General features: G+C 42.9%; 1 non-coding gene across 1 annotated transcript; it reads right to left on the bottom strand.

Annotated features, from left to right (window-relative positions):
• Positions 1–10,095: 10,095 nt before the first annotated feature.
• On the bottom strand, positions 10,096–10,168 carry TRNAV-GAC (transfer RNA valine (anticodon GAC)). The gene has a single exon. It is a non-coding gene; the product is annotated as a tRNA-Val (tRNA).
• Between the last annotated feature and the right edge of the window lie 3,100 nt (positions 10,169–13,268).

The following is a 13,268-nucleotide window of genomic DNA, read 5'->3' as shown; positions in this document are numbered from 1 at the left end:
AAGCATCTTAAGGCAGGAGAGCTGCCAGGCTGCTTTATACTTGGCAACTAGGATTTAGGCCCTAATTCTTGAGGTCAAACTGTAAAAGCAAAGCTGTGACGAAAGAGGAGGACACAGCCCCTCTGCTGTGAGGGGCTTATGGACAGAGGGAGGCACCAGGAACTCCTTCCTCAGTCTTGCATGGTAGCAAGTCTTAATTCATTGTGGAGTCTTTTTGAATGATTTTCTAGCTTCCTTTTTCTCCTCCTAATTGCACTTTGAGATCTCCTTCTCTGTACAGCTGTTTGTTTAATGTTTAACTGGATATGCAGAGAGGGGAAAAAAATAAAACCAGTTGTTATTCCAGTCCCTGTTCACCCATACTCTAACAACAAAGCCAGATGTGTGCTATTTAGGAAGCGAGTGATCAGTTAATTGGGCAAACAGGATTATCTTATTCTAGGGTTGTTTAAATTGGGGACATCCAGGACTGGGAAAAGGTGAATGTGGCACATGCACTTGAGTGTCTTAAAGTCCACATATTCCGCATGTCCCTAGTTGGGAGCAGAAGGGTGTGGAGGGGAAATGGATATGCTGGAGTTGCCTGTGCAGCAGTATGCGTGCCTAGAAGGCTGAACTTAAGTTGCAAAGTATTTTTGCTGGATTTACATTTGCTAAAAAAGGCTTTACGAAACAAGTGAGAAAGCCTGTTTAGTTCCACAATTGGAATAATACAAAGGCTTCCAGAAATTAAAAAAGGTTGGGAGGAAGCAATGAAGGAATTCAGATTGAGCTACTCTCTGCACTGCTCTAAGGTCTGACAGGCACTAATGATTATTTTGCTGGAAAAAAACAAACAGCACTCATTATATTGTGCTTATGGGTGTTTCCTGTACCAAGTCCTAACAGATGCAAGAGAGTATCTTGAGGAAGACTGCTGGAGACAACAGAAGTACTTCCTGGTCAGAGTTCAAATCAGCTGAAAGTGTGCATTGAAAGATGTTTGGACTATATTTAGAAAACCAAGTATCTGTGAGAAGAACAACTGTCTGCAAGTTTCAAACTTTCCTTTCTTAGGCAAAGCTGTTGCAGCCTAAACACTGCTCTTGGACATGCTGTTTTGCATCTTGGYTGTAATGTGTCCAAAAGCTGAGCAGTGGGCTGCACCTATTTTGGGAGAATAAGTGGGTGATATTTTCCTCCTACTCCCTTCCTAGGACTAGGAACAGATCCCCAGTCTCTGTTCCCATATGGCCCAGCCTTGCAGCAAGCAGTGATTGACAGTGGAATAAGCCTGGCTTCCCATGGTTGCATGGCTTCTCCATGTAGCCATCATGCCACGTGAGGATGCATGGCTCTGGAGCCACTGTATTTCCTATGTGGAGTCTATTTGAGGGATTAGGAGTTAAAACTGCCCTCAGTGAATGAGTGAGAAAGGTTGTGTACTGCCACAAGGCTTGCTAACACCACTACCATTCCTTTTTTTTCATGATTGTAGATGGAAAAATATTGGCTTGTTTAAGGGAAGAGGGGAAGCAACACTGGTGAAAAGGATGGAAGTCTTTCGGTTAGATGCCTCAAACTKTATGACACCCTCTGATGGAGACAAGGTGCCCCAAAGAGTGTGAAGCATTTGGGTTCCTCTGTCCCCTAGTAAATAGAGTCTTTTATAATCCAATTGTGGACAGCAGTTGTGCCTGCTTTGCTCTAGACAAGGAGGCAGAACCCAAATTCATCCATACATTCCTCTGGGACTGTGTGACGAGTTATTTTTTTCAGATGAAAGCTATTTGTCGTAGCTGCAGGGAAACTCCTTGCTGTGCTACGCGGGGCAACTTGGTTTAATAAGTTTCAGTGATTAGATCTGTATTTACCATTCTCTACTTATTGTATATAAATGCAGGTCCCCCTAGAGCAGTACCTGTGTCTTACCTGAACTCCAGAAACTCCCCTTTTACCTCCAGCTTCTGAACTGTTTTTAARCTGGATGTGTAGGACTCTTCTGGGCTGGAACAAAACTTCTTCAAAGTATCCCCTGGATCTCCTACGTGACTTCACTGTAACGTTAGTCTTGGTGGCCAGATTTTCACCCCACAGTTACGCCATGCATACAGTAAAACTTCTTGTTCCTGTTCGGAGATAGCCCAGCCTGAGCTGTCTGACATAGTGGGGGGAATAGGTTAGCATCTCTCTCTGTAATGCTGAGTGGAAGCCCACCCTTATATCCACAAAGATGCAGGCAAAAATCAGGTAAATTGGGAAGACTATAAATAGTTGAGTGTGAAGAAGGTCTAAGTTCTGCAAAACTCCTGTTACTGTAGGATATCCAGGAACTGAAACTGCTTTTTAGTTACTGGCTTGAGTCTGTTCACCACAGGATACTGGAAAGGCCTTGCCATTTCTGGAGCTTAATGTTAAATGCCTTGCGAGGCAGAAGTTCAGGCACGGTGTCAAATCCAGAGAAGTTGAAGTAAAGGTATGGTGTTTGAAGTTTAGAGGGGCAGGCAGAAGCCCTGTGGAACAATTCTTGCATATTTAATAAGGTCTGGCTTTTTAAGAGGTGATAATTTAGACAGTGTAGAACAAGCTGTGTTTGGGATAGTCTCACTGCTGCTTATTCCCTCCCCGCCTCTCTTGCCTTGTCTGGAGTCATGCCAAAGTTTTTCATTATGAAAGAAAGCACAAGTAAATTGAGGGAGAGATGATGTGGGGATCTGTTGAAGATAGGAGCTTGGCCTTTGCTTTCTGCAGCAGAAAATGTACTGTCTTGAAGGCTTTTGCTCTGGTAGAAATGGGATAGTTTAGGTGGAAGAAAAGTATGGGAGACAGCTTTGCAGAGGATCTGATCGGATAATCTCCTGAGGTCCCTGAAGACTTAAATTGCTCTGTGGCTTTCTGTGGTCTTGTACTGTGTTGTTTCCTCTAAGCAGAGGAGGAAAAGGAGAGCATATCTTGAAGGAGATGATCTGTCTGCAGGCTTTCCCCTAAAGCCTGAGGGAGTTTGCCCTGATTTCTTGTAGAGTGGCCCTTCAGATGGTGATATTTTTGTCTATTTTCTTTCTACTGTGTGAGCCAATGAGGTCGAGCCTAACATCTTGTCGTTGAACTGAAAGATATCATTTGAATATGGATGGATATCTTTCCAAGTCTTAAAAATAAAAATGATTCTTTTCTTTTTGGGCTACCCTACTATTTAAAAGTAAAGCTGGTCCGGGTTTGTCATATGTTGTTTTCTGCCCCCTAACCCCCTGACTTTTAGATTAAAAAAAGGAAAAAGTTCTGAACAAGAGTAACTTTACCGAAATATGTTTCCTGAGTTTGAATTCTTTCCAAGAACAATGCAGCAATTTATAATACAAACATTTACATTGTAAGTGGAGGCTGAAATGTCCTTAAATAACTTGTGCAGAAGTTGTTGGGTAAGAAGGTACATCTCTTCCTATGCAGACTTAGTCTGCTATTTCAAGGCATATGCAGGGAATGAAAGTGCAGTCTGTAAAAAAGCTGTATTGCAAGGGTGTGCCATCTGCTTAGCTTGAGAATATGGTTTAGTATATTTGCATAAGCAAACATTATTTCCCACTGGGTATATTTACAGAAACACAGAAGATTTCATAAATATTCCTCCTTACCTTCCCTATGCCGCTGCTTTTTTTGGAGCATACAAATTAGCAACTTCAGTACAGTTTGAAAAAACAAACAAAGAATGGTTAAAAAAGAAAAAGCATGTAGGGCACAGAATTCAATCCACATCAGCACTGACGAGGAGAAATTTATGAGTTGCTGCAGTGAGCTGGGGGTGGCAGGCAGTTTAGAAAGGTTATAAACCCTTTGGTTTCAGGAGTTGTCCTAGCCCAGAGTTCCTGCTGTTGTGGACTTGGAAGACACTATGTACTGAAAGTAGGTTATTTGTTCCTTAACTAGCTGTTCAAAAAGGATTTTCTTTTGTTAAGTTTTCTGAGATCTATGAGGGTAGTCAGAAACAGGTACCCATTTGATCAAGCATGGCAGCTCCTGGATTATTTTTCTGGCTGTCTTACAGTCTCCCTGGTGACCTTGGTTTGAGGACTTTTTTTAAAGATAAATATTAACATGTCTTGTATTTGTCTTTCTTCCATTTATGCTGCACAGATACTCTAGCAAACAAGTGAATGCCTGGGAATGTCTATGGCAGACCATGAGTCCATTTTCAGCATATTTGAACGAAGTAGAAATTTTAAATGAAAATACTCATTCTGGAACAAGTGCATTAATGTAACTGAGGCTATGCTTGACATATCCAGAGGCTGTCACTTGTATTCAGTATCCAAAGCAGTATAAACTTTCTGGCAGAATACTAGAGGGAAACTATGGGCCAAGGTTATTTGGCAGATTGCTTTGAACAGCAATTAAGTTATTGACATTAGAGCATGAAGACAGGGAAAGGCTTAAAGGGAATGTTCCTTTGAGCTCTGCTCTCTGCTACTTTCCTGTTGGACGGGAGTGAAACTTGCACCTCATTAGAGGGCAGGAAAGAGATTCTGTAACTCCCTTGGTGTCTCATAATTATTTTCCCTCAGTGGCTCAAAATCCCCTGTTGCTTGGCAGTGGGAAGAGCGGCAGAGTTAGGCACTTGCAGGTACGTGGTTCATTCACTACCTCAATTGCTGTAGCTCATCTGACTGAATTCTACATTACTTAATTTCAGGGTTTGCATAAAAATGAAGCTCTTTTTTTCTTGTGCACCAGCAAGCTGTAGCAATTTGATGGCTGCTGTAGATGTATCCTGCACTGAGACCTTGCATTGTAACTAACTGCTTGTGTGCTTGCTTGCCGGATGTGCTCCATGCCCACTGGTTTGGCTTGGTGCCTTATCAGGCTCACAAGGAAACACTGTTGCAACGTGGACTGATAATCCCTGAAGGCCTTGCAAGGAGAGGCTGCSTGTGGGTGCGGTGGAGGACATGGCTAAGCCTCAGTGTAGTTCCAAGGTTTTACTTAGCGGTGAACAGGAATCCACAGTAATGCTCTTGAAAACCTTTGCTCACTGCAGAAATTGTTGTTGCATCCTCCTTCTGCCCTTAAATTTGCATCCTCATGGTCTTAAACTGATGTGTACTCTCTGTGGGAAATGTAGGCTTAATTATCAATCCAAGGACTCTCTCATGTCAACAAGAGCCCAGTTTATTTTGCTTAATATTTGCAGCCATGTTGGTCCTGCTCAGCTGTGCGGATTTGGGACTGGCTCCTTCTGTCTGTTCCCATCTCGAGAAAGGAATTTRGTTGCTTTCCTTTCTTCTTCCCCTATCTCTGGGGAGGTGATAGAGCTGAACTGCAAATATTTGTCTTTCCTATTCTAACACATTTTTATGTAGTGCTGAGAGCTCTGTCTTTATTCAGCTGTCTAACTGCTCTGTCCACCTTGAAATGCAGGAAAAAAGCTCAAGTTCAGTGATCTAAAAAACAAAATTTTCACTAACTTAGCCAGTGAATACAGAGATACACATGACCTCAGCTTGGCAATGCTTCAGCTCCACAAAGAAAAAGGCAATAGGATGGTTATTGCTGAGAAATATCATGCAGGGCTTAGTTGCTAAAGAGAGTATTTGGTACAGTCTGGACTATCCCACCTGGAACCTACCTGCAGATTTCTGCAGGAGGCAAGGATTTCTGCATGGAGGGTAGTGGTGAAGTAGAGCCTGTTGTCGTATTTGTGTACAAGGAGGGTGAAGAGAGACATAACCAGTTTTCAGTGGGGCTGGAAACCATCTGCTGAAAAGTGAAMTCTCTCAGCAGTGTTGTCATTGCAGGAGGGGCTGCAACGTGGCAGACTGTCTTATTGCCCAGGCAAAGCTGCTGCTTCATCTCACTCTTAAGTGAGGAAGGGTGGGTGCTGAGGGATCTCTCAGACTTTTACTCTAGTGTGGGGGATTTTTTTAATTAAAAATTTTGTTCTTTAGCTAGAATTCTCCTTGTATTTATGTGCAACACGGGTAGGGTCTTATTTCTGTGTTGAGAGAGGGGTGTGTGAGATCAGAATGGGGAGACCTTCTGTCAGAACTGCTTGTTTTTCAAATCTTTGGAGGGAATGGGGGGAGAAGGTCACTTTTTTCCCCTTCTGCCTGTTGCCCTCTGCTCTGGAAGAGAAGATGCTGGAGTTGATATCATGGAGGGAAACGACAACTCTTGACTTCAAAAGGGAAAGATGGGGCTACTAGCACTACCTCAATAATGAATTCATTAAATCTATTGCACAGAAATGTGTGTATATAGTCTATACCATACAATAGTAATGCTTCTATACAATATAATCTAGAAGCAAAACATGGACTAAGAGTTTAAGGTAGGTTAATTGGGATAGAGTCAGAAAAGCACAAACATTATTTGTTCATAGATGCTGCCTTATCCCCATTCCCTGTGATGCTCTTGCTAGACATAGTTCACCCTGATAAGCAGTATGTTTTTCTCTAAGGCACTAAATAGGGTTCCTTCTGCTCTGTAGCACAAAATCAGTGATTGACAGCAAATAAGACAAGCCCTACTTGCAGTTTAATGTTAACTTGCTGCACTTTCCCAAGATTCCTCATAATCGCATCTTAATTCTGCTGAACTCCTCTGCGCTAATGCCCCCAAGCTCAGTTGCAAGTGGCAGAGAGGGGGTCTGAAGGGCCCTTTGATTGGTAGCTTCTTCTGCAGATTTGGCCTACAGGCAAAAAAATGGATGTAGGTTTTGAGACATCTGCAGATTTGAACCTCAGCATGAACACTGCAGAATGCTACCTTGGAGCAGAATTTCTTATTTTCCTGTCACCTGTGTAAACTTATCTTGCCTTCAGATATTCTCTTGCTGATACAAATTTATTCTGTAAAATGCAACAAATATCTAGTGGCTGGCTGTGACAAAACTGTCTTTCTGACCTTAGCCTTTGGGAAGCTCCTCTTCCTTACTTCTGAATCTTGCCTCCTGTCCTGAAAATCTCACTTTTTACTAGGATAACATAAGAAATAATACAAGAAAATGGAAGCAGCAGCAAAGCTGATTAAATACTGTAGACTGCTCAGCTTAGTTTTGTGGAGAGATGGAAACTGAATTATAGGTCTAACAAACCTCTGCAAGGGGCAGGGACCTCCTGTCCGCTCTCGGGCCCCTCCCCAGCAAAGCATTAACCACCAGAACTCTTGCTTTTCCCTTCCCTCGCCCTTCTCTAGGATAGATGGGAAGCGCTTTATAACGACATCCTTCTGAGAGGCACAGTATACACTACGTATCTCAGTGACCCGCACCTTTTCTGTTGCAGTTGAGAGGTGCCCCAGAGTTTAATTTAGCAATGAAACCTTTCCTGTAGTAGGATGGAGGCTGCAGGATTTGCCTCCTGAAGTTGGCCTAGACACAGATCGGAAAGTGAATCTAGCCCTCARTGTTTGCTCTTCAGTGGCTGTTGCTCTTGATCCCACTGGGGAAATACCACAGCCWTTCTCTGACATAAGGTACAGGAGGAACAGGTGAGCCGTGCACTTGCCCTCTGGGGCTCAACTCGCRCTAGCTTTGGTTATCAAGATCAAACGTTAGATATGGAGGTGTCATCTTGGGGAGGTAAGTTCTACTAGTTTTATAATAAGCTTGAGGTTAGTAATTCTCTCATTTGCAAAAACAAGAACTGTGCACAGAAGAGCCCTTAACCTGATGTGCCTGACGCTTGTGCAGCAGCAACTGTACAGGGAGCAAATAACAGGCTTTGAACGGTCAGTAGCATTTGTCCCCAGTTAAGCATCTGATGTGTTTATGGCCTTTTGCCTCTTTTTGCATGCTTGAGTCTCTGCATCTGTGAAATGGAGATGATTACTGCTATGGCCATATAGTATGTCGTTGCAGTATCCTGAGGCCTTTCAGTGGCTGTACTTTAGCTATACAGTGGAAAGTAAAAATTGCAAAAGTCCTTGGATACCTGAGTAGGCCCTGCAGGCAACTGGACTGGCAATTGCCACAGCAGCAGGGCTGCCTGAAAATAGATGATCTGTCCTTAACAGAATGAATTAAGCTGGGCATTGCTTGTTGTTAGTTAAGTAAACAGCTGATAGCCTTGGATTCACAGGCAGCTTTTTTTTCCGTCTTCCTTCTGCCACTCCTTAAAGGAAAATTGCCTGCATTTAGACTAACAGAACATCTAAACTTAAATTGGGAAAGCCTTAAGCTCTGAAGAAAGAAGTGCTGAGTACATTGACCTACAGGGTAAGGAGTGAGGAAAAAAGTGATAATGTTGACAGCACAGAGGAGGAGATTTGTAACTCTGTGCCTGTGCTTGTGACACCTTTTGCTTGGGGACATTGCTGCCATGCTGGGCAAGGAGCAGCAGGGACTGGAAGTGGAAGGTGCAGTGGCAACAGATGGCCTGAGCTGACTGCATCTTCGCTGAGCTCCATTTGCAAAATGTGACAGCGGCAGGATTGCACCTGCAGTCATGGTCTTAATGAGCTTTCCTTGGCCAGGAAACTAAAATGCTAAGTCTTTTTGGCTAGATTTAGGAATCGGCATTGAGCCTAGCAGGAAGGCATAAAGGTTAAAACCTGTGTGAATGGAGTGTTAAACTTATCATACAGGAATTTATTAGTGTGCAAGACCTGTTGGGCTTGTCCAGGAAGCTCTTATAGAGGTGGCTTTGTCCTGTAAAGACAGGAGGGCTTGTGCTTTGCGCAGTCAACTTGAGCAGGTACGAAGCTGCAAAGCACACCCTATTTCTGGGCTTACCTTAAAGGGAGATGAAGRAATATACAGCACAGAGCTCATTTTCAAAGAAAACAGACTGCGTTCTGGTGTTTCCTGAGCAGAAGGCTATTTGGTGGCAACTCCTCACTTACAGTTGCAGCTTCCCTGCTGTGACTGGAACTTGTCCCTTTTCTACCCAAGTGCATTTTTCCATTACATTGGCCTTGTGTGAGAGCTCTTGCATTCCAGTGCATACAGTGGGACCAAAAAATTCACCAGTGTGAATTGRACTCTTTTCAGAAAGAATACACTGGAAGGGCTATGAGGTGGCGGTGGTAGAAGCAGCCAGACCTGAGGAAACCAAAATGAAACTTTGGTCTTATAATGGCTTATTCCTTTGAGAGCAAAGATGTGAAAGGACTTCAGGCTACACTCCTTAGAAAGCGTTTGGAGGGGCAAGGGGCATCTTGAATGACCACCCTTGTCTGTGCAGCTGCCCGCCCTTTGGAGAGGAGCATCTGTGCTGGAGAAGGGAAGGAACAGAAGGTATCAAAGGGWTCAAGGAAATGTAACAGGGCTATAAATTGAGGATGAAGGAATGACTCCCCATGTGGAGACAATGCCTGGCTCTCTGAAGATCTCGTTTGCCATTATGGGCACACCACATTACTTTAGACTAATCCAGATAAACCAGACTTTAAAAGCTCATCAGATCAGGTAGGTAGGAATTGAAGCAGAGCTGAAATTGTGAGCATCACTTGTTGCCTCAGTTCCAACTCCTTATCAGTAACAAGGATATGTCTTTATCCTGCTTAGTCCCTCTTCATCCTCATCTCCCTAGGGTCTACCAGCCAGGCAAGGTAGAATACAGGTGCACATGAGAGCTGTGAGCGTTCCTGATCTCTTATGGGCTGCAACRTACTGAGACTACTCTGGTGGCTCTGATTATTTGTCCCACCTAATATCTGCAGGATTCAGCTTTCTGAAGCACATAGTAGTATTGCCTTAGAAGGTGAYCACAAAGTTTAAATGACTTTTAAATGACTTTTCTTTTTTAAATACTGCTAATTTGTTGGATTTCTTCCCCTCTCCTCTTTGGTATAGCAGGTCGGTTACCTAATTCAAGTTCATTTAAAATGCATAACAAGGTGGGAGGGAAGGGAGGAAAACTGTGTAGTTCAAGGAACTTGCTGGCAAAAGGATGTGGTGGCTCTGGCTTTGGTACTTTTTGCTTCTAAATAGGCATAATGCCTTCCCTAGAGGAGTTGTCTGCGCACCTTGACCTCTGGGAGAGGGCATTACCTGTGGTCCTAGATCCATAGGATGGATAAGGTTGGAAGGGACCTCTGGAGATCATCTAGTCCAACCCCTCCCTGCTCAAGCAGGGTCACCTAGAGCATGTTAGACAGTGTTGCAGCAACAAGGACCCCCCTTGCTGAAACCTGGGCTTGAACCAGGGCCCTTTAGATTGTCAGKCTAATGCTCTTCTAGCTGAGCTATTTCAGCCTCCTGTTAAGGCTGTTGCTGSTCTGTAGTGCTATTCCAGTGAGGGCTGGTTCAGCTAGAGCAGCCTGAAAGGGAAAYAATTAGCCCAGCTGATGTACCATGTAAGATAAGGGAGGGTCACACAAGCTGAGTGCTGGAAGCTTGTGTCCTGCTAAACACTGAACTGCTGACTCCTACAAGAGTAGGAATTGTCRTTCAAATTGGATATTAGGGCTTTCCAAGGGAAACCGGATTCAAGACTTGCCCTCTCTCTTTGGATTTAAGACCTTTCTTGTCTGGCAGTGAGCTATCCTATRCAGGTACTGACTGCTCCCGGATTGTGAGCTGCATTGGCAAGATGTGATGTAGGAGTTGAGGCTGAAATGGAGGCATAACACTGGTTGCATCCCTCTGCTGGGATTTACAGTGAGTACGGGGGAGTCTGGATAAACCTGTCAGCTGGGGTACTGATGCTCTTCTCTAGTTTGGGTTGTAGGGTGGACTGTGCATGAAGAGCCATGGGAAGAGTGCTGCAGAGCCTTTGCAAGAGCTGTTTTGTCTGGTCAGTGTTAGGAAAACATTTCCTTGAATAATATATAGAAGTGTTCAGAGATGTGGTCCTGGCATCGCATTCCCCTCTCCTCATTAAAACTGAGGAATTCCACACATTGCCCGAATAAATATCTATGATCATATAAAATGTTTAGTGAAAGACTGGGACTGAAATACCAGCACTAAAAGTAGGTCTGCAGTCTGTGTTCACCCTGTTGTGCTTGTCTTCTTGTGAAACAGTATTTGGGGATCCATGGCTATATAATCAAACAATAAACTGTAGAATGCAGGCAGCATGTATTACCTGTATATGTCAAACAGCATAAGAAATTAATATAGCTGAAAAATAAGCTGTGCCAATGGAGATGAATGACTTGCTGCWTGTGCAACATAATGTAAATCTCAGCTCTTCCCACTCTTACAACTAAACTGTAGAATTATCCCTGATGTATCTTAATGTGCATCAAAAACTGTTGCTTTTTTTTGGTTGACTTTTTAAAAACTGCCAATGAATTTCTATATATATTTGTTTTCTTTTAGAAGCAATGTAGAAAATACTAAGACTTAGTTTGCTGCTGAAAGGGAAGATCTAAGGTGGAAAAAAGAGGCATTCTCACCTTTATGCAGCACTCACATTTGCCTGTGTCCAAAGCTTGGACAAACTGTAAAAGTAATGTTTTTTTTTTTAAATACTGCTCAGCACTAGCATATATGTCAAACAGTTGTATGTATTTCTTATGTGCTGAGACCTGGAGAGTTTGCCGGGTTGTGTCCAGCCAGAGCTAGTGTAAATTATTCCATCTATGCAGGTGGACTTGCTTTGACTGTTTCATGGGCAAAAGCTGCTTGTCACACAGCTAGAACATGTGTCCCTTTTGCAATGATACTTGGTTTCCCTGTGGATGAAGAATGGCTGCACATGCTGGCTGTCATAGCCCTCACGGGACTTAGACTTAAAGTTGTATTTTTTTTGCTCCTTAGATCTTAGTTTCAATGTCCCCTTGTTGTTCAAGTCATAGTTTCTTATCTCTGTGACTACTGCTGTGTAAAATCCACTTACAGCTAATGCCTGTGAGTGTAGGGAGCAAGCTGACCAAAGTGTTGCACCTGCATTCCCTGGTTTTACTGGCACATGTTGGCTCAAGTTCCTCTATCTGAGCAAGGCAGCTACAGAGAGAGCAAGGAAGTGGCCAAGTAACCTGCTGTCTGTTGGTGATGGCCTATTGTGTGAATGTCCTTCAGGGGTTATCCATGATCTTGTGTTATGTCATGGTTTTTTTCATCTCCATTCTGGGATCCCATAGTGGGACCATACTCACAGGGCCGCTACTKTGCTTGGAAACAACTTGCAGTTGTAGTTTTTGTGGTCAGAAGGAAAAGCTGGAAGGCATGCCGAAAGAGTATTGCAAAGGTTCAGAAACCAGAAGGCAATGGAAGAAGATTCCGTTGTTTGCTTTTATATCTCACGGGTTTTTTTTAATTAAATGATTTATGACTCTTTAAAGACTATCTTTCAGGAATTGGTGGTTGTAGACTCTGTATGCTGATGATGAAATGGATAATGATTAGGGCTTTCAAGAAGGAAGTTTTTTGTTCCAACTCACAAGTAAGCCTGGAAACACTAAACATAAATAGGAAATTCTTATCTTTAGACTTGCAATTGCAGATGCAATGCACACTGCTGCTAAACCTTATTTCTGATGTCCTACAACCAAGCACAAGTTACCATTTAAGGTAGTTCCTTTTCTGGTACTTTGCCATTCTGTTTGTTTTATCAGAAGATGGCACCCCCTTTTACACATCCATTTCTTGTAGGGTAGAAAGTTGTGTGATGCATCTTTTACTAGTCTAGTGAGAATCTATTCTAACTTTCCAAGATATAGTAGGTTTAAAATATGTATGCCCTGCCAACCTGATGCACTTTCACTAATTAAAGGCCTCCAATCAAGTTCTAACTGTCTTTTCTGATGAGTTATATGTACTCATACTTTGTTTTTATGCTCAATCATATCGCTCCTGGGAGGGAGCTGAAGTGATGCTCTTTACAGATYGAAATGGTACTATGACCAGACAGACTGCTTGGTTATTTCTCAAAGCAAATAGTAAAATTGAGGGTGTTCAACTCCACATGTCCGTCTCTGCAACKATGTGATGGCTAGACAACATAAGGAGGGATTTCAGTTGTTGATATAGTTGGCTACATTAAAATCCTCTTTTATAAACTAAGTAGCCTTCCTTGGCCTTTTAAGGGCAGTCAGCAGTGTGTTCCTCTTTTAGTAGATGGGATAAATAACGATGGTGGCTATCTTGGTGTCAATTACAGCAGAATCAGGTGCTGACTGCTAACATATTTTGTCATCCCTAAGCATTATTGCCTTTTTCAATCATCTTTGACTTTCTTGTACTATTAATTTTGAGCAGGCAACAGAAGAGCACAAGCAAGAAACTTCTTAGCTGCAGCCTTGGGTGTGTGTCTGGGTTATTTTTGTTGTCGGTGGTGTTGCTGTTGTTTTAGATTGTAACAAAACACTACAAGTAATTTGGGTTGCTACTCATTGGGTAAGTAAGC

Source organism: Rhea americana, unplaced genomic scaffold (assembly GCF_003343005.1).
Source record: "Rhea americana isolate MKP2758 unplaced genomic scaffold, rheAme1 scaffold_92, whole genome shotgun sequence".
Lineage (NCBI taxonomy): Eukaryota > Metazoa > Chordata > Aves > Rheiformes > Rheidae > Rhea > Rhea americana.
Note: the sequence above shows the minus strand (reverse complement) of the source record. Positions and strands in the feature narration are given on the sequence as shown.